The following is a 21,766-nucleotide window of genomic DNA, read 5'->3' as shown; positions in this document are numbered from 1 at the left end:
ATCCCTCTCTGTATTTCTGGCCATAGCACACATTGGATTGATGTTTCCAAGGGTACTCTTAATGACCTTGTATTGCAGATTCTTCCTGCCTACAAAATTGTTGCTAACCTGGCATCTTTTATATCATTTAAAATTACAAAATAAATATAAAAGAGATCATATTTTCAATACACCCAAGAAATAACTATCTATTTTTAGTGAATAAAATCATCTTTTTCTATCTGAAGAAGATTAAATATGGGAGAGTTATAGTAATTTATGGAAGGTATTTTTTACTTACCTTGAAATGGTGTTTAAACAGAACAGTACAGAGTAGAATATGAATCTTGGCATTTATGTCTCCATGGTATCAGTAAACACATAAATAAAAGGGAGTGAGAGTAAAATTTACTCAGAGTTAATTTTATGTGTCAGGAGATCTGGACAGTTATAGCCAGTCTTTAAAACAACTGTGGTAAAATTAATTCTCTATGGTCAATGATGATAATAATCTGCATGGTTGTGAACATCAGAGAATTGATAAACACTGTTAGGCAGTTCTGTGTATTGAGTACAAGTATCCTTATGCATGTTGATGCTTGAGAATTATAACTTCTAGCTACTGGCTCCCAAAAAAGCAAAATAGATTTCTAAAAGACAAGGCGGTCAGTGGGAATCAATACTATATAACTGGACCCCTTACTGTGTATAAGTGGGTAGTAAGAATATGTCCTTCCGACTTCTATTATGAAGCTGATACAAACAAGAAGAAAGATTTTCATAAAAGTTGTGTTTGGCCTCTGGAATCAGCTGCTAATCTGATGATGGATGTTATGGTAATTTTTAAATTTAAAGATTAGAAGGGGGTGCAACGGCTGTGAAGAAGCCCGTGTCTATCCACAATGACTATATTTAATCCTTAATGAAATTGCGAAAGGAGTGTGATACACAGGCAACAGTGCAGTAAACCCTGACAGAACTGACAGAAATTAGATTTCTTCATCTCGGCCTCTTGATGTAGACCTCAAAGTAGGATTTGAACAAGAAATAGAGGGGCAGGAATTTCAGGACTACCAGAAGCTAGCTGATAAAACTTTCTCACTTTCAGAGAAAACCTTCTCAGCACTGGTCAACATGGGATGAAAATTAGCGCAGCCAGTCCTTGAGAAAGTGTCTAAGGAGGAAGACGAGGAGATGAGGATCATTCCTTGCAATCTCTTCTTGGCAAGAAGGCTTCAAGTTTAATAGGAAGTATAGACAATTAGATTATGGGGTTTCTTGATGTCTTACTTATTGTTCTACTGCTGTGAGAATACACCATGACCAAGGTAGCTTATAAAAGAAAATACTTGATTGGGTGCTTGTTTACAGTCTTGAAGGGTTAGTCCCTGATAGTCATGGAGGGGAGAGCGTTGGCAGGCAGGCATGGTGCTAGAGCAATAGCTGAGAACTTTACATCCTGGTCCATGGGAGGGAGGGACGAAATGAGGGAGGGAGGGGCCAAACCTTTCATCCTGTGATCCTATGAGAGGCATTCTTATTCAAGCCAGCACCACCTTCAAGAACAAAGGAGACAAATCCCTTTTCTAATCAGGGAATATGATGGCAAATTCATTGTTCTAACCATTCTTTCGAGTCAGGGAAACTGCTTCCTCCATGTCTTTCTACTATCCTACCAAGTCATCTACACCGCCAAGCCAACCAGATTGAGAATGTATTCAAAGGAGCAACTAACACAAATCAAAATACTTTTTTATCCTCAAGTTTTTAAAAGTGAAATATGTGGCTCATAAAGCCTTAAAAGATTTCTTTTAGTGGAGTACTTTTGTGTCAACGCTTTTAATAGTGAAAGAAATGGTTGAATTTAACTTTGTCTTTGATATATAAAGACACATAAGCACCAGCATTTTTACACATAACTAACTGTGCTAGTGTGGTAAGGACAGAATTTACCTGTGGTCACATATCAGAAGGTGTTGTCAAAATTCAGAAAGATTTATAAGAATGAGAAACAACTTGCAGTCATTCAACATAAAAGAATGGTACAGAATCAAGAGGCATATTAAATGTGATATGCTTCTTCTGTTTGCTCATGGCATGCTTTCTCCTTCTACTTATGTAGAAATCACAAGAATAATCTAGTTGATTGCACAAACATCTTTGCTTAGAGGCCAACCATTGTGGTAATTGGGAACATGCATGTACAGGGCAGGATTGGCTGGGTTAAGTTGTATGGTATTTTCTACTCTTACCTCTGCCATTTTAAGATGTTTAATTCGAGTTTTTCCTTCTCATTCACTTACGTTTTATTTATTAATTTTATGTATGTGTTGGTAGGAAGTGGGCACTCATATGCTTTCGTGTACTTATTGAGGCCAGAAGACCATCTATAGGTGGTGACTATCAATCCAATGTGTGGGTCAAGTGAATTACGATCAGGTTGTCTAGTTTGCCAGCCAATGCTTTTACCAGCTTCAAGCATTCCTCTGGCCCATCTATTGATTTTTTTAAACAGTTAAAAATGCTAACAGTTCATCCCCCACTAATGGTGTTACTAAAATGAAATAGATTTGTTTTGTAAATAGCCTTGAATAGTTTAGCATACATCAAGAGCCTCATATGTGCCACTTACAAAAATACCGTAGTCTTGATGTGATCAAAATTAATGACTGTAGAAAGAAACAAGTTGTTGAGACCAACGGCAGATCAAATGTAATGGGAAAAAATAAATGAAGTGAACCACTACATCAAACCCTTGGCCAGTGGTCATGGCTCTTACCCAGCAGTTCATGCCCTCTCAGTGAAACTGTGAGAATAACAATGCCATTTTTATTTTGTTTTGTTTTTTGTTTTGAGACAGGATTGCATGTATTTCAATCTGACCTCAAATTAATTATATACCAGAGGATGCTATTGAGTTTCTGGTCCTCCTGCTTCCTCGGAGTCCTGTGATCACAGACAGAAGTTATCATACTCAGTCTGTGGAGTAGCAGTAGAAGTCAGATATTCCTACATGCTACGTAGGTCCTCTACCTCTATAAATTAGGTACCATTCCCTGCCCTATGAAGTCAATATTAGAATGCATTTGTAATTTTTTCTCCACCTTTAGAGAATTTATTTCTTTCCCTAATTGAAATTTTTCATACAATATATTCTGACCACCTTTACCCTCTCCAACTCTTGCCAGATACACCCTGTCTTCCCCCACTTACCTCCATGTCTTCTCTCTCTCTCTCTCTCTCTCCAAAAAAGAAAACAAACAAAAATAAAAAACAAAACAAAACAGAACAAATGAAACCACACTGTGGCATTTACATTAAAATACAAAGCAAAGCATACAAGCAAAAGACCAATGTGACAAAATAAAAAGTCGAGTCAAAGCAGTATGAGGCAAAATGCCTATAAAAGTGTGATGGAGTTCATTCTGTGCTGACCAATCCTAGGTATGGACCCTATCCCAAGATGTAGTTACCTCATGGGATTGCACTGGAGAAAACTAATTTTTCTTTTGCAAGTGAATATCAATTGCAGAGAGATTTTTTGTTAAGGGTTGGATCCCATGTCTAATTCTCCTCTCAGTTCTGGGAACCTATTTGTCTTAAACCAGTGCAGGCCCTGTGCATGCTGCCACAGTCTCTGGGAGTTCATTTGTGTATCAGTCCTGTTGTGTCTGAAAGACACTGTTTTCTTGCAGTCATCCATCACCTCTGTCTCTTACAATCTTTCTCCTCTTCTTTAACATAAATGTCTGAGCCCTGAGAAGAGGGCTTTGTGGACAACAGCTTGTTTAAGACTGTGTGCTCCAAAATCTCTCATTCTCTATACATTGTCCAGTTGCAGGTCTCTGTGTTAGTCTCCATGGAGTGTAAACAGAATTTGTTATGATGATAACTGAATGAGACATGCTACTTTACTCCCTGTTCCTTTAGGAAAACAATAGTGTTAGGTTTTTCCCTTGCCCTGTGGCCTAGCCAGACTCAGGTTCTTGACCAACTAAGCAGTGTCAGCATTGTTTCCATGACACAGAGTAGGTCTCACATCTATTCCAATAAAAGATTAAAGCACCAACCAAAGCATGCACATGGAGTGACCTATGGCTCCAGCTGCATATGTAGCAGAGGATGACCTTGTCGGACACCAATGGGAAGGGAGGCCCTTGGTCCTGTCAAGGCTTGATGCCCCAGTGTATGGGAATGCCAGGGCCGGGAGGCAGGAGGGATTGGGTAGGAGTTGGGCGTTTACCAGAGGGGAAACCAGGAAAGGAGATAACATTGAAATGTAAATTTAAAAAATCCAATAAAAGAAATTAAAAAAAAAAACAAGAGTTATTGGCTTCTCTTGTAATGTTTGCCTACAACATTGTTGCTGCTAGTGTTCCAACATATCTTGCAGACAGGTCACCCTTGTAGGTTTTAGGATTTGTAACTGGGTTGATGATTACCTTCCTGTTCTAGTAATATACCATCTGCTATCATGAGGGCTACTGAATAGGAGTGAGACCTCTGGTTAGGCACCTGCTTTACTTTTCCATGTCCCACTGAGTATGGAAGTGATGTCTATAGCAAGAGAGATTTACCATCAGTTTGTAGAGGGTAACCTTGGTAGTAGCCTAAGAAAAGGCATTCTTATGTAAATATACATATACATACATATAGATATAGATAGATGATAGATAGATAGATAGATAGATACATACATACATACATACATACATACATACATATATACATACATCTGGAGGAGCTCTATACCTAGCATTTTAAAAGCATACACCCAGTATGTTGTAGCTAATATTTACATAAATTGGTCAATTATTTTCAACATTGGACATGTTAAAATCTGACTTTGTCATGGTTTGAAGGCTCCATAGTTTACCTATTGTCTTATAGTAAGATACCCATTCTCACATCTCCATATTTTCTCAGAGATGCACACAGCAGGTTAAGAGATAAATTCACAGCAATGACATCTTTCATTTCCATGTACATGGACAGATCTTTAATGATCATTCGTGAACATGTAAGACAAGAATCCTGAATCCTTAACATAAAAGTAAAAAGCCATGAAATACATTTAAAGAGAAAACAATCCTTCAGAGATTCAACTTATGGGAATATTGTGGAATGATTATGTTGAATTAAAATTAAACAATTTACATTAATTTGTTCTCTTCTGTGAAATAATGATGACTGCTGCTGATGTCACTAGCCTGTAAGGGGATAGAGCAGCTCTCGTTATCTTTGTGTGTTGCTATTCTTACTCTAATTGAATGTAAAAATCTATTTAATTAATAAAAGAATTTCCTCTTTATTCATTGATTTTTAACTTCATTGTATATATTCTTTTAAAGGAGCATGACCGAACATGAATTTTTGACAGTGACTTTAGGAAGTGTTTATAACCAAACAGCTGGCTTTAGACCTATGTACAATGAATAAAAATGGTAATATCACAACATAGATTCATAAAAAACTATGTATCTAGAGTCTACATTCAGTCTTCCTTAACTATGCTTACTATAATGAATTTGGAAATTAATATTAATATAAAAAATCAAGAATACCATCATACCTGTGAAAGAAAGTCTTTATGATACCTTAAACATATACTTCATCTTGTAAAAGGTCAGCTTGCTGACATCCAGGCATTTTCTCATGCAAATGAGCACATAGAATTTTAAGGAGATTTCCTCCTTCAAAAAAAATTCACTTTACTATTAAAAAATATGTCTTAAAGTTGTCTAATTATATAATCATTTTAAGGAAACAGCAAAAGAAATTCCCCTGTATAATAGCATTGCACATCTATTTTACTACCTATATCTTGGTTCACTTTTTCAATAAAAAGTGTATATTAATGTCTATTGAAATGGTCCTTGTTCAGCTCATATTTAGACAGCAATGTTGATGAGATTTTATGTCTATTTAGGAATATATATGTATATGTTTATGCATGTATTATATTAATATATATTATCATATTAATGAGAAAAGAGACATTGAATTTGACAGAAATCAAGGATGGTTATATGGGAAACTTTGGAGGGGGAAAGGGGAAAATCATGTAATTATACTATCCTTAAAATAAAGGAAATTACTTTTAAATATTTTAAAATATATGTGTTATACATGTGTATTATCATTGCACATGTGGGAAGCAATGAAGAGAAGTATTTCTTTCAACTGTGTGTGTAAAAATTGATATCTTTTGCTTTTAACTACAGAAAGCATCTAGTGAGATAGATCAAGAAGTCTGTTAATATGCAGACCAGGAAATCTGGATATCGAGATTAATTATTTGCTGCAGTATGATTCCTTTGGGTTTATCTGGGAAGCTTCCACATTTCAGTATTAGAAAGAAGTGGCAAGAGAACTTGATCAAAGATGAGGCGAGCCTTAAAGAGAGAAGTGACCCAGAAAATTGCACGCACCATCGAGATGTTCTTAGTTTCCTTGTGTTTAATATCCATTTCACTGAGAGAAATCTCTCCTTCTCACAGAAGCCTGTCTAAGAGATAGTCTGTTAGAGGCTAATGTAAGAGTCTGTGTGTGTGTGTGTGTCTGTGTGTGTGTCTGTGTGTATATGTGTATGTATATATATATATATATGTGTATGTGTGTGTATGTATATATATATGTGTGTGTGTGTGTGGTGTGTGTATATATATGTGTGTGTTTGTATGTATATATAAAACATGTAATTTATTGCTTCCTTAAGAATATCAGTCTCATCCAATTATAAATATATTAACCAGATAATGGATGGCACTGTGTCTAACTCCCCTTGAGTTTACAACACAGACACAGTATTAATGGTTCAGAAATCTCAATCTGTTTTTTTTTTTTTCTCGGAGCTGGGGACCGAACCCAGGGCCTTGCGCTTGCTAGGCAAGCGCTCTACCACTGAGCTAAATCCCCAACCCCTCAATCTGTTTATATAGAAATTAGTGCTTAAGTTTGGGCTGAACAAGAATGCCTAGCTATGAAAGAGACACACACACCTTTTTATATCTCTCTTGGTTATTAAAGTGAATATTTGTGACTGTGGCTATAAGGATAGAAAAGCAATCCCGTTGTCTTTAAGGTACAGTTCTTTTACACAGTTAAGCTTTTCTCTGTAGGAAAAGCACTATTTGATTTTTCTCCTCTTACCTGTTTTTTTTTTCTCCCCCTGAGTAGTTCAATTTGAGATTGGCAGTATGTTGCTGGGTTGCTGTGATACAAGATCTTACTTAGAGAGGCTGAAAACACAAAGGAAAACACCATGAAGCTTGTTACCAAGAACTTTTTCTAGAGATTGTATTAAAGGAGGCCAAAGCTGACCTTTGGCTTTAGAATACTTCAGAAGTTGTCTGGTGTTACCCTTGCAAGCGTGGCTAAGGAAAAGTAGGTACTGGAGATATTAGACCACGATTAACTAACTGTTTGGTCCTAGTTTTATTGTCGAGAACATATTGAAAACAATTTTTTACCCATCCATATTTTAAGAGATATCAAGCTTAGTCTGAAAAAGAACAGATTAGGAACTGAACTTTGCCTTCCTGTTTTAAAACAGCTCTTGAAATATAGATCTGGCATGAGTGGATATACCTGGAGCTACCTCGGTCATAGCTTTTAAATGTCTAATTCTATGTTTCCAAGAGAAAAATAATGTCACCTAATAGTGAGGGGGGAATAATCACAAAGTAAACAGCAACAACAAAAAAATACCAAACAAACAAACAACAACAGCAACAAAAGCATGTGTTAAGACACTCAGGATGTCCCAGTCACGGTCTGCTGAAATAAATGATAAGCTCACAGAACTTGGAGAAGTCTGGTTCCGTAGGATTTTATGGATAGCGGAATCTCAAAGTGTGCTGGCAGCAAAGCTAATAAAAAAACAGCAAGGAGATGGAGGGCTCCGCCCACATCCAACATGGCGCCGCAGGAAGGAAGTTCGTCTGAACTTGAAACCTGTAATTAAAGCAGTATTCACTAATGACTGAACAGTCATAAATGGGGGTAATGTATGAGATTGTTAACAGGAGAGTGGATAAACAGAATAAGCAGCCATTGGTGCTCGGTGGCACACAATTACGTCCTCGCAGAGAAAGGCCTGCATGTGATTCAGTGGATAAAAATAATATACCTCAGGATGTCTGTCAGAGTGGGCTTACCCTATGATGCATTCCATCGATCCAGAGAGAACTTCTCAACTTCATTTCCACTACTGTCAAAAATAACAAGAATATTTAGCTTGATTTTTACCACGGGGTCAACTGCTTTATGAAGAATAATGGTGATTACAGTGGCCACATCGAATCATGGGCTTTACACATTTAATGATTCATCATCCATCCTAGGTTTCACTGGAGGATGAAAAATTGTTTTTCCTCTAAAATTTTCTGGACTGTACAAAGGCAGATGTGTCTTAGCATTCAAACTAGGTTAGTTCATATTTTGTTAATGTGCCGCTGAAATCCTAACCTAGTTTGAAGAAGAAATAACTTAATTACTGAGTGTCTAAAATTAATATTTCTGAGGCTATTTCATGTTCATTGGTTGAAAATAATTGAAAGATGTATGCAAAATGTTCAGATAATCTTCATTTTGATATATACCTATGTTCTCCCGAGCATTCGTTATATTTCAGCTACTATATTAAAAAATGAACTGTGTATACGTCCACTTGTTTTTATTTTTGTGGTAGAGAAGATGAGAATGAAAGCCTTACCTGATGGGTTTTATTACCAACCCCATATAATTTCTTCTCACCACGCCCATGTGTGTGAGTGTGCATGTGTGTGTGTGTGTGTGTGCATGTGTGTGTGTAAATCTGGAAGATGCTTTGCAGAACCTTATTCTTACATGTATACTCTCACAAACAGAAATGAAGTAATCAAGACTAAACTTTCTACAACCACATTGTTTTCAAAGACCTAGAATCAGTATCCAATCCCAAGACAGAACATTTTACCTATTATTCTTATAAATAGCTCATTCTGTTTTAAGGTTTTATATATACATACATGCATACATACATATATACAATGCTCCTTTTGGATTGTTTTGATTGATATAAAGTTGTTAGGACCCAATCATAGATCATAGGAACAAAGATTAATGTTCCTTAATCTTATGAATATTTGAATGCTGGAATTTACCTCCATAATTGTATTGAAGAATTTGGTTACTTTCAAGTCTGGTGTGTCATAAACAGAGCTACTATGAACAGTTTTATGTCTATCCCTGTTTCTTCCTTGTGTGCCTATGCCACAGTCTGTAATTGATGGTTGATACCCTGTGCATTTGCTTGACTTTAGTAGATAGTATTTTGTTTCAAAATATTTGAATCAAGAAACAATTTCTGTCATCAGTGCAGCATGGAATTCAATCATGCCTATAAGACTTATTATTTTTGGTGAGAAACATTTACTTACGTCAATAAAATATCTCAATATCTTTTTATCCTAATTTTTTCCAGAAAATGTAATATAGTTAGTCTAATTAGCTTTAGTATGGTTTTATTTTTAAATAAATGACTCAAAGACTAGACTGTAGAGTGCCTGTAAATCTTCAAGCTGAGTTCTGGAGAATAAAAGTTTCATAAACACCATAAAATAGTTTTATTGATTTGTCTCACTTTAGTTACAGCCATATAAAACTGTGGATTTATGTCTCCATATCAATGAGTAATTATACTTTGTGGTATTCAGAATGTATGAGGAATCAGTAAGTGATAATGAGAGAAAGAGAGAGAAATAAAGAGACAGAGAGACAGAGAGACAGAGAGACAGAGACATAGAGAGAGACAGAGACATGGTATTTTCCTATTAGATATATGTCTTAAGATTTTTGGAAATCAATGTCGGGTATCATCCATGCTCAATGAGCATTAAACCTCTGAACTGAACCCACAGTCTCTGACAGATTGGGGAAAACTATACGCACTTTAAGCATTTTTTTCCAAGCATTTTATCTAGCTTGTTAAACTTTTGACATTGCATACCTAGAACCAAAGTATGTGAAAATTCCTCTTTACGTGCACAAAGAAATTGTTGGGCAACTCAGGAGAAAGACGAACAGATTTGAGAGGCCATGGCAATAGTTAAGACAGTTTGCTGTGTTACTTCTTTTCCTTTTTTTTAATACCAGAATTTTCTAAGTCAAATATGAATAACTTTAATGAAATGTCTACATGTTATGCCCATATGGAAAGACTAAAAATTTTCCTTCAAGACCATTACTCTTTGCAATATATTAAAATAAGTAATTAACTTCTAATCCATTCGAAATCACTCCCCCTTCCAGTGCTGGTCCATGTGCACCTGAACTTCTATGTTCACAGTAGAGTTGTGCCCATTCAGCAGGGCAGACTTTCCTAACAGAGAAACTGATCTCACAGGCAATGCTTTGGTGGTTGGTTTATTATTGACAAGGACACAGTGTTATGAAACACAAAGATTTGTTTGAACTCAGGCCATAACTATAACAGAAGTGGAGGGTGATGGGAACGTGGCTGTGCTCACGTCTTCCCAAGGATCAGCGCCCAGTCCCGAATTTTAGAAGCAACCATTATCCATTGTAGCTTGTGTTCTGTTTATGGTAGCAAATTAATACCCACCATAATATTGTACATGTTGCCTACATCAAGGTACAATGTGCCTTTTTAACAAAAGTAACCTTTGTCCTCCCCTCCGCCCTTTTCCCACTAATATATACATTACAAGAATGTGTTTTCTATAGGCCCTCATATAGCTAGGATATACTGGGAACTTGATCATACTTGAACATCTCTCAGGAACCAAGCAGTTGGTTCCTAATATGGCACCCAGGTCCAATAGGAATAGAGAGACTGAAGAAAGGAGAAAATGAGGAGGTCTTGGGCAAGAAAAAGGACACGCCAGGGTTATTGATTGTTTTAAACAAGTACAAAGAAAGACTCTGAAAGACCTTAACTTTAACAAACAAATCCTGTCCTACTTCAGAAATAGCCTCACAGTTACTGACATAACTGAATACTGTTCATTTGTGGATTACCTGTGGAAAACAGGGAAATGCCAATAGTCTGCGTAGGCTCATTAAGAGAAATGGATGCCTAACTGCAATACAGTGATCTGTAAAACGAAGAGAGAGAAAACAAGGTACATATAAAAATGCATCTGAAGTGGTGGTTTCCAGCAATGAGCAACACACATTTGCAACTCTTAATCCTTTATCTATCTTAAAAGTCAGTGTTTAAAAAGGAAGGGATAGGGAAAAATAAAAGTAGAAATACAGATTAGACAAAACATATCAGGGGCTAGATGGCTCCATAATTAACAGCAGGGTCCTCTTGCAGAAGACCTGAGTTTAGTTCCTAGCACCCAAGTCGAGGGGTTCACAACCACCTGCAACTCCAGTTCCAGGAGATCCAGCGCCTTCTTCTGGCCTCCATGGGTTCTCACAGTCACACGCACACACACACACACACACACACACACACACACACACACACATGCACACACACAAATGAAGTATGGTTTTGGAAGACAAATATTTTAACCAGTAATGCTTTTTTCATTCATTTATTGTATGTAGCAAAAATGGAGCAGAATCTGTAAGAGAGCAAAAACCAAAGAACTTCCCTAAGTTTGACTTTATCACGCATTAAATAGCATAGGTGATCTCTTCAAAGGGTAACCACTCTTCAACCATTCTTCAGAAACAACCCTGACTAAGTGTGTAACTCCGTCACACTGTACTTGTGTGGAATTTTGTTTTGCTGTCACCCTATCAGGTATGTACAGTTGTTGTCATCTCCTCAGTAAAAAGCACAGCACATCAGTCCCTGGGCATCACGAGAGAACACAGAAGAGAAACTGAGGACTGCGTCTCCATGTGTGGCCTCCCTGGGATACGTTATAGACAGTTTCATCAAAGCCATAATTTGGCTCTCACAGGCTGGTGACAAACCATGAGTTCCCTTTCTTATAAGTTTACAGAGGTCATATGTCTTTTGATCACTATATCTCACTGTCCTCTGTGCTCTACATCCTGTGTCACTGAGTGATTTCCTCATGTCACTGAACATAGATTTTTTTCCTGAAAACCTAAAAGGAAATCCTGTGCCTCTCTCCAGTGAATCCATGGTTTCTGTATGGCTTTTCTGCACAGCTCTTCTGCTGATCTGTTGTAAAAACAGTACTAGCAATGGTAGTGGCGGCGATGCCAATGGTTACAAGACCTCCCTAGATGAAAGTTCAGGTGATTGACATGGGTCGTTTCATTTATTTCTCATGTAGGGAGGATTCCCACCTAACGGATCTGGATAAGGAAAGCAAGAAGAAAGAGGTTAAACCACTCCCAATTACAGATACCTTTCCGTTGCTGAGATTTAATTTCAAGTGGAAAAATTGTAGAGTCTGTGTTCTTAAGGATTATGCAGGCTGCATGAACAAAGTGTGCATATTATTATCTGTAAGTGCATGAGTGTGTGCATGCAAAAGAGTGTGTGACCACTTGTATATGGATGCATGAGTGTTGAGGGTGTATGAGTGTGTATGGGAAAGTGTGTACACGTTTGTGTATTCGTGAACAAGTGCTTGTGCTTGTGTGGGGTTATGTATAAATGAGGGTGTCAGTTTATATAGAGTGTTTGCATATGTGTGTGTGTGTGTGTGTGCATATGTGCATGTAACCACACACACCCCTGTGCCTGGGCATGCAGGATGATAAAGGGATATTCCTGTGGTAGACACAGAAAGCTTGATCATAATAAAAAACTGATACTTTGAAATCAGAACCTGGAGTTATTAAAAGAGGAAGACCTATCCCTTCGCCTTTTAGTTTTGTTTTGTTAAAACTTTAGAAACCTTGGTTTCATGTATTTCCACTTCAAAGCAGCAAAGATATTAAAGTGGAAAGGTCTTTGAAACCTTATTTCAAAACTACATTGGTATTACAAATAAAAACAATTGTTAAATATGCTGACTGAATTGTCTTGGGATATGGCGCTTTTATTCATTCATTCAGTTGGTTGACCAATGTGGCATTGGCTTCTCTTCTCCCTGTCACATAGCATGATCTTCACCAGTCTTTTTCTATGTTCTGGCGTTCACTTGAGGGGTTCCCACGGACTCAGTCAACCTTGCTGGTGATCCCCCAGTAAAGCCACACCCCACTCCTCACCATTCTAGAGTGCGCTGATGCAACATCCTCAAAGCCAGTGTGCTTCTTTTCAAGCTACACTCTCTTAGTTTATTATGTTTTCTCCTACATGTTATTCTCCTCACTACAATTTAAGAGCAATAACATCAATGCTACTTTGACCACAATGGTCTAAGACAAGCTGCACAAAATTCTGCCCCATGTGTGTTAGAGGAAAATAAGTCAGACATTTTCACCAGGGCACCAGGGAGATATAGTTGAAAACATCATCTGAACAGTTTAAGGCAAAGTGGAAGAAAAGCACAAGACTCATAAGGCAAATTGGAGGAAAAGCACAAGACCCATGCGTCCGTGATAGAATCGTATTGAGCCACAGCGATTATTTTGTATTTTAGGAAACGTAATCAAAATGCTAATTTTAATCAATCCAAAGTGAATCTATTTTTATGGCAATTTTTTGCCGTGAGGGACAAACAAATTTTGACTCTATTGTTTTGTCATTCTTACAGTTTCTGACCTACTGATACAAGCTTTCCTTCTTACTTATAACACTAGGCTTGTTCCAGTCCTATCACTGTTTTTCTCTGTGATGTAGAACTCACCTGACCGGCCCATGACAGGTGTCTCATCAGTCACGTGCACCCTCAGCGATGGGTGGAGATCTAGCCCAGTATTTAAGTATATACTTTAATCTTACTGATGTACATATTAGGACTAAGACATTAATGTTTCCCATGAGCATAGAATTCAGTCTCCTTAGGCACAACTTCCAGAACCTGGTCCTTCTCCATTCTTCAAGAAATGGAACTGAAGCTGAAGCACATTATTAGAGTCATCAACTTCCCTGCACACTTAACTGGCTTTTGATGTTCACGGGTTCTGGTTTCGTCTCTCTTTACGCTTCATCTCATGGCCTTATTTCTTTTAAATTTCTATCCAAACTCTCAGTGTTTGTGGGAACTGTCTTCTGGATTCTTCCACATTTGGCCCTTCCCTGGGTCTCTTCAACATTCGAAAATGATCTTCGGATATTCTGCACAGCGCATATTTGTATGTGCACAAGAACGAGTGCAACCTCTCCTATTAGTAAGCTCTAATCTCTCCTTGATGGAGAGATCAAACGTGTTGATTATTTATCGAGTATTGTAGACAAGCTAGCTCCCACTTAAGGTTCTGATGAGATTGGTGGGCAGTATTTGATTTCATTGAAAGTGTAAATTCTAAACAAAGAGACAATAATAAAAGTAAGCCATTTTGTTTTGTATTGCAAGGGGTTTTAGTGCTAAAGATCAAAACCGAAGCTGGCAGCCAGGCAGGCAAGCAGTGTACCACTGAACCAAGTCTGCAGTTTCCCTATCATTACAGAATAAATTCACATCATGACACAGAAGAATAGTTCCATGAGATTTCATTACAGAAAGTAAGACTACTGTGGTACTTCTGTGACACGGATCTTCTGTTTTCTGTAAAATTGAATATTTTCCTGCTCAGGATGGATTGGCAAAATATCTTATCTGTGGGAAATAAGAACATTTTAAATATAGAAATTCATGTTTTGGCCCACGAACCCTACTTTCCATAAAAGCCAATTTCACATGGACTCAATATATTGTCATAGTTTGATATGAGCTACAGAGAAGTGAGTATCAGTTATCTATGCTAAGGAAGAAATTTTCAATTTAAGAGAGGAATAATGAATGCTGAATTTTTTTTTCAAAAATCTGTGCTTTACTCCAGGGAAGATGAAGATCTGTAGAGATACTGTGAGGTGGTTCCATCCTACAAGTTATTCAGTGAAATTGGGCAGAATTCAAGTCTGTAGGATGTGTGTTGAACAAAGTATTATAAAGTGTTATAAGGTAGATATAAAGCAATTAATAAAATGGCAAAATTTAATACCTTAAAATTTTGACATTTTATTCCATGTGGAAGGTTGTTTTGCCTGCATATACAAATGTGCACCAAATATTTCCAGGATCCACAGAGATCAAAAGAAGCTTCAGGTCATTCGGGGCTACAGTCGTGAGTGGTCGAGAACCACCATGTGGATGGTGGGACCGAAATCCAGGTCCTCTGGAAGAGCAGCCAGGGCTCTTAATTGCTAAGCTATTTCTGCAGCCCCAGTGGTGCTTAGTTTTGAATGTCACCTTGACATAGTCGAGACTCACATGGGAAGAGCATCTCAGTGAAGGATTGTCTCTGTCAGGTTGGCCTGTGGAGGTGTCTGTGGGAGGATTTTCTTCAACTGGGTTCCTTGAAATGGGAATACACATTCTGAATATGGGGACTACTCTTCCCTAGTCCTGGGGTCCTGGGCAGAGTCAGAGGTGAGAGGGAAAGATGAACAATAAATGTATGTGTTTGCATTCTCATCCTCTGTCCTTGGATATGAACGTGTGAGCTCCTGACTGTTGAGATAGTGTGACTAGCTCCTTCAAGTCCCAACCTTGATTTCTACACAATGGTAGACTGTTACTTAGAACTACAGGCCAAATAAACACTCTCCCCCTAAGGGTTGTTTTCATCAGAGCATTCTGTCACAGGACTCTGAAAACAAGCAAACAACAAACCACTGAGGCAGCTACTAATATATCCATAACTAACCAGGACTTTCTGTGAATCTAAATCATAGAAGAACACAAGGACAGTGGATGACCACATCGACACATGTTGCCCACATGGAGTGGACATCGAAACGGATGTGATTCTTATTTTTCTTCTTTGATACTATAAGATTTCTCTAAGTCTTTCCCCAATTTTAATAGTTTTGATGCAAAGCCTATGTGTGTTGAGAATTAATGAACAACTGCACAGATAACCGCAGTTTGTTCTCCTGTTACTGACTACAAGTTCTACAGCTAAATCATCTTGAAAAACAATAAGGCATATCCATGGCACCAGTCAAATACTGGGTGACAAATACTCCTTTGTGGAGGAGGAACTTCTGGTGCCTATGATTTGTCTGGCTTTGCTTGTTTGCATAAAACAAGGCTTTTGCTGACCTATGTATCCAAAAGGCTTGAAAACACACAAAACAGTCATCAACTCAAAAAAAATGTGATATTGAATAAAGAGATTTTCTGAAATAGAGATAACCTAAAATAATTACCTCTTTAGAAGAAGCATATATTTAATTCCTGTACTTGTCTTAGCATGTAGAGGCCTGTCTCTTCTTATTGCACCTCTAATTATTTTTTGGGTTCTAGTAATACCATTAATATTATGTAAGACAAAGTTTCAAAGTGGTATGTTCTGTGTAAACTCTCAGCAGGAAGGGGTGATGACTAGATGCATGTTCTTGAAGTATGATTCCACGGGAATACTGTAGCCCCCAGAGAAGCTGAAGGCCATTGAGACTTCAAAGCAGCGCAATAATGATTTGGCACCCAGGCACTCTGGAGTAGCCATGTATAAAGCACGATCACATTACTCTCAGAAATGTCTTGATTTAATCCTCTCTAGTTCCAAAACTTCTCTCTTAGGAGCTGCTTGCACAGTTTTGTGCCTTAGCTTGTACTAAATATACTGTTTAAACCAGAAAGGAAGTCCTGCCATGTTCTCATGGGATGAGCACCTGTCCTTAGGGAAGATTGTTGGTGACTATTTATAGCAGCTAGGAATTAATTTATCTTTTACATACATGAGGGACATTCATGGGCTGAAGACAAAACAGGTTTGCTCATCTATCACTGGCAATCTCTGTGCAGTGATGGCCTGTAATGTTGAGAAGGTCATATTCCAATAGGAATAGTAATAATTGATAATAATAATAATAATAATAATAATAATGCTTTTGATTGAGCAATTCATTGTAACAAATTATTTTTCTCCTTATCCAAACAATCTGTTGGAAAGAATGAGATGGTAATGATAATGGTGTATGATGATTTTTTTTAATCAAAATTTAGAGAGAGGGTCTGGATAGAGCTGATCTTTTCCAGAACTCACGTTCCAATCTCAGCAGCTCATAACCACCTAGAACTCTAGCTCCAGTGGATCTGACTCTTCTGGCATCCTCAAGTGCTGTACTCATATCTACATGCCCACCCCTATACATACCTAGACACACGTACACACACACACACACACACACACACACACACACACACACACACACACAAACTCCACACTTAAAAGTATAAGTAAATCTTGAAGTAATTGGACTTAAAAATACATTCGTCTTTTTATAAACTTTTGTTGGTATTGATGGTGAAGACAGGGGTGCTACACATGCTAGCCAAGCACTTAACATGAATGAGCTTCATCCCCCTGCCTCAAAGATAAGTCTGTCTAATTACTTTTCTGGGTGAAAATCAAACTGCCACAAAAATGGTATGTTTCAGAACTTATTCTGTGATTCCTCACTAGCGTGCCATACAGACAGACAGACAGACAAGCTCTGTCCTTACAAAGGTTTTCAGTGGGAAGTACGTTATTAGCTTCTAAATACGAACCTAACCTAGAACCCTTCGGACAGCTTGTTTGCCCTGAGCCAAGTTTCAAGTAAGATGATTCACAAATTCTGTATTTTTTCTTTTTTTTCTGTTTTATTTTCAATAATTTATTTACTTTTTGTTCACGTTCCAGCCAGACCACAGCCCCTCTAATATCCTCCCAGCAACATACTTACAAATCCCTCCTTTCATTGTCCCTGTCCCTCTCCTCAGAGAAGGAGGACCCCTCCCCCTGAAACCACCCCATACTGGGACAGCTAGTCCCAGCAGGACTAAGCACATCCTCTCTCACTGAACCCCAACTAGGCAGTTCAGGTAGGAGCGGGGGAGGGGGGATCCAATGGCAAGGAACAGAGACCGAGATAGTCCTTGCTCTACTTATTAGGGGGCTCCCCCCATATGAAGACCAAGCTACATGTTTGCTACAAAGATGATTCTCTGCATCTCTTTCCATTAGTTGCTGGATGAAGCCTTTCAGAAGACAAGTTATGTTAGGTTCCTGTCTGCAAGCATAGCAGAGTGTCACTAACCGTGTCAGGAGTTGCTTCTCTCCCACGGAAGGTGCCTCAAGTTGGGGCAGTCATTGGTTGGGAATAGTCATTGGCAGTCTCTGCTCCATCATTATTTCTGTACGTCTTGTAGGCAAGACACATTTTGGGTTGAAAGTTTTATATTAATGTCCCTATCACTCCTCTAGAAGTCCTGCCTGACTACAGGAGGTGGCCACTTCAGTGTCCACCCACTGCCCCCCGTAGAAATCTCAGCTAGGGTCACGCCCATACAATCCCTGTATCCACTCCTGTGTCAGGCCTGCAGACACTTCCAGAGATGCCTCCCAGTGATTTCCGTTCTCATTCCCAGACGTCTCCTTCCCCCTTCTTCACACCTCATCCCCATCCCAGGTCTCCTACTTGCCCCGCTCCTACCGAGTTCCCTGTCTCCATCCACCTCCGATGACTATTTAATTGACCTTTCATTTTGGTTGTAAGATGGGTTCTTCCCAATTTGAAATATTTCACCTCAAGCATGACTATAATGTGTAAGTAAATAAGTAACTGCCATATTCTATACACAGCAAACTTGCTTGTAATGCGACACTGATTGGTAACTTCTTCTTTAGGAGTATGGAAGCATCCTCCGTTACCAAAGGCTGAAGTCCTGACCTGGTGAGGACAGAGGGACAAGACAGGTGAGTAGTGATTACAGTTCCTGGGAGCTGTAACCTTCATGTACTTTTTCTCTCCCCCTCAGAAGAAAAAACAAGACACGGACCAGTATTTCCCATTAAATTTATTCACTGTGCCTAGAAGTTAATTTGGGAGTACCATTGTTGAAAGATCTTTAGGTAGATTTATTTTTATCTGATTCATCTTAAGCCAGAAAGAATAAGAGGGAGTTAATCAGAGCGTTTACCAAACTCTTTCTCTAGAGGAGTGAAATATCTCCTATTGTACATTTAGAATAAGCAAGCCTTCTGCTCTGCTTAGATTTATTATTCTCCATTGATTCGGTCATTCTCTTGGAGCACATCCCAGTGGTAAAGTATGAGAAGCTTTGCCTCTATCACCGAGTGTCAAGGAGCTGTCAGGTCTGCTGATCCTTTTGAACCTGGTTGTTCAGAAAACCACAGCCAAGTGTTACAGGCCCAACTTTGACGTTTCTCTGGATGAAAATCAATTCACTTTTATGTGTTTCTGAAGAGCGGCTCATGATTCAATTGTAGACGCGGCCTTGGAACTTTGGAATCACAGAATAGGAGTTAAGATAACATTTCACCTACAACAGCACTGGTGAGAGAAACAATCTGTTTGTCTCGTGATGATTTAAATACACAGAAATAGAGTAAGATAGAACCTTTTATTCTATCATGGCTCAAGTAGAATTTGGCAGGGTTTTTCTGGAAGTATCTACTACGTAACAGGTAAGTTCTCATGTTCTTACCACAGAATGTTTGTGATATTTGGGGCTATGTAGATGGTAGCCTACTGAAGTTACTCATTGTATTAAAAAAAATCATTCTTTGCAGTGTGTGCGATGATAATTTGTCATTTTACAATGAAAAAAAATCTAAAAATTTGCTTTAAACACCTTTAAAAAATCACCAAATTTAATAGTTGTACATGTGCTGTCTTTCCTACCAGTAAATGCACCACTCGTGAGAATGATGGTTTGTAGAATGGATACAATTTTGGAGATCAATATTTGAAATCATTTATCTCCAATCATAAATTCAATGTAAAGATCTACTTCACTTTCCAGACCATTGACTGCCCACATTTGAGTGTTGAATGCAGGAAGAAGAAGCATGGAATTTCAACCATAACTTCCATCTCTAGTGGAAAAGTGTGTAAGGGACCAAGCCATAATAGATTTCAAATCACCTTTCCATCCAAAGGATCACAAGAAATGAAAATAAACGGAATCAATATTAAAAAGGGGGCAAATCCAGGGCCTAAAAAAAATTACTGCTGGTTAGAGTTCACAATGTGTCCTTAATGAGTTGCCTCAGCCCACTCAAATTAGAAGGCACAATGGGTACTTTATTGTTTTAGGAAGATTTTTCTGAATTAAAAGGTCATATGTGTACATGGGTAGGAATGTGTGACCAGATGTCTGAGTATGGTAGGAGATGATGAACAAGGGACAGAGGATGGACCTACAGTTACAATGCATGTTGCTTTTATAGAGTTAGGTTCCTAACTCACACATCGTGTCTCACAAACACCTAGAACTCTAGCTCTAGGGGCCCAGCAACCCCCTCTGGCTTCGAAAAACGCTGGCCTCACACTTGGCAGGCAAGCACCTCTCCTTCCCTCTCTCTCTCTCTCTCTCTCTCTCTCTCTCTCTCTCCCTCTCCCTCTCCCTCTCCCTCCCTCCCTCCCTCCCTCCCTCTCTCTCCCTCTCCCTCTCCCTCTCCCTCTCCCTCCCTCCCTCTCTCTCTCTCTCTTTCTTTCTCTCTCTCTCTTTCATTCACACACACACGTGCACATGTGCACACATGCATATTTACATATCACTAAAAATAAATCTTAGGAAAGGAACCCGTTAGACAGAAATGGCTTCTTAGCTGAATGGCCCTTGCAGAACCATTTTACCCGGAGGGTTCACAATCCTCTAACTTCTTTGTGTATGCCTTTTCACTTCACATTTATGTCAGATGCTCTTTGCAAAAAGCCAAGGCCTTGTATGAATTTATTACCACTCAATAAATTTCATAAAATATAAAATATGATAGGGTTCTCTTTGAGAGATTTTTTTGTGATATGTTGTTTTGTTTTGTTTTCTGTTTTGTCTTGATCTTAATATAAAGAAAATCTTCCCATGAGCAGTTGTTGTATTTCTAGACACTATTAAGTAGCTAAGTAGGAGAACACAGTAAAGGGGAGAGAGTTCAGTGACACAGCAGAAACCTCAATAACAAATTAATTCTTCATTTACCTAACCTTGCTATGATTTCTTTTCTCTTTATGGATATTATATTAGTTAACTTTTTAAAATCATAGCAGGTTGCCTATCTTATTTAACTCCTTAAATCACTTCATAATAATGAAATCTGAGCCAATAAGGTTCTACAAAAGAGTGTGACTGTGTCCTAGTAATACTTTACCACAGAAGTCAAGGACTGAATTTGAGCTGTGTTCTGTATTTTCTATGCCTCTGAATGATATGCAGAGGGAATTCTAGGTTTATCTACACTGGGAAAAACATCATGCCATAGTAAATATTTGTAACAGGAAATTTATTTAAATTAGTTTATATCCATAAATATTAACACTAGTTTTCTCATTTTGCTAAGTGATCAAGGATAACAAACAGATGAGGCAGAATATTGTCAAACAATCATAGTTTTATATAAGGACACAATGATACTGTGGGATCCCAGCCAGGAGTTCTCAGGTACTCTTTACTCTCTCAGTTTGAATTGTGTCAGCCTGTGAGAGAAGGGGATGCTAGAAGAGGTCTGATTCCAAGGACAGAGTAAGCGTCTGCTTCCTCCCTCCCTGCCTCCCTTTTCATAATGAAGACACAGCCTCTGGGGTTAAAGGAGCCCTTTATTTATAAATCTGAACCATTGGGTTTCTACAAAAGAGTTTGGCTGTGTCCCAGGAAGACTTTACCAAAGCAGCCAAGGATGGGTTCGAGTTATGTGTTATATTTTCCATGCCCTTGAATGACACTCAGAGGGAATTCCAAATGTATCT

The 21,766-nt window shown here is 38.3% G+C and overlaps 1 protein-coding gene across 3 annotated transcripts in view; it reads left to right on the top strand.

Moving 5' to 3' along the window:
• Positions 1-21,766, top strand: part of Pcdh15 (protocadherin related 15) — a 1,498,824-nt gene that overhangs the window by 359,954 nt on the left and 1,117,104 nt on the right. For all 3 annotated transcript variants that reach the window (XM_063279549.1, XM_063279552.1, XM_063279553.1), the window contains exon 2: positions 18,685-18,753. The gene's annotated coding sequence lies outside the window, so the exon portion shown is untranslated. The remainder of the gene's footprint in view (positions 1-18,684; positions 18,754-21,766) is intronic.

This window comes from Rattus norvegicus, chromosome 20, assembly GCF_036323735.1.
Source record: "Rattus norvegicus strain BN/NHsdMcwi chromosome 20, GRCr8, whole genome shotgun sequence".
NCBI lineage: Eukaryota > Metazoa > Chordata > Mammalia > Rodentia > Muridae > Rattus > Rattus norvegicus.
The sequence above is the reverse complement of the archived record's forward strand: the minus strand, read 5'-3'. Positions and strand labels throughout refer to the sequence as shown.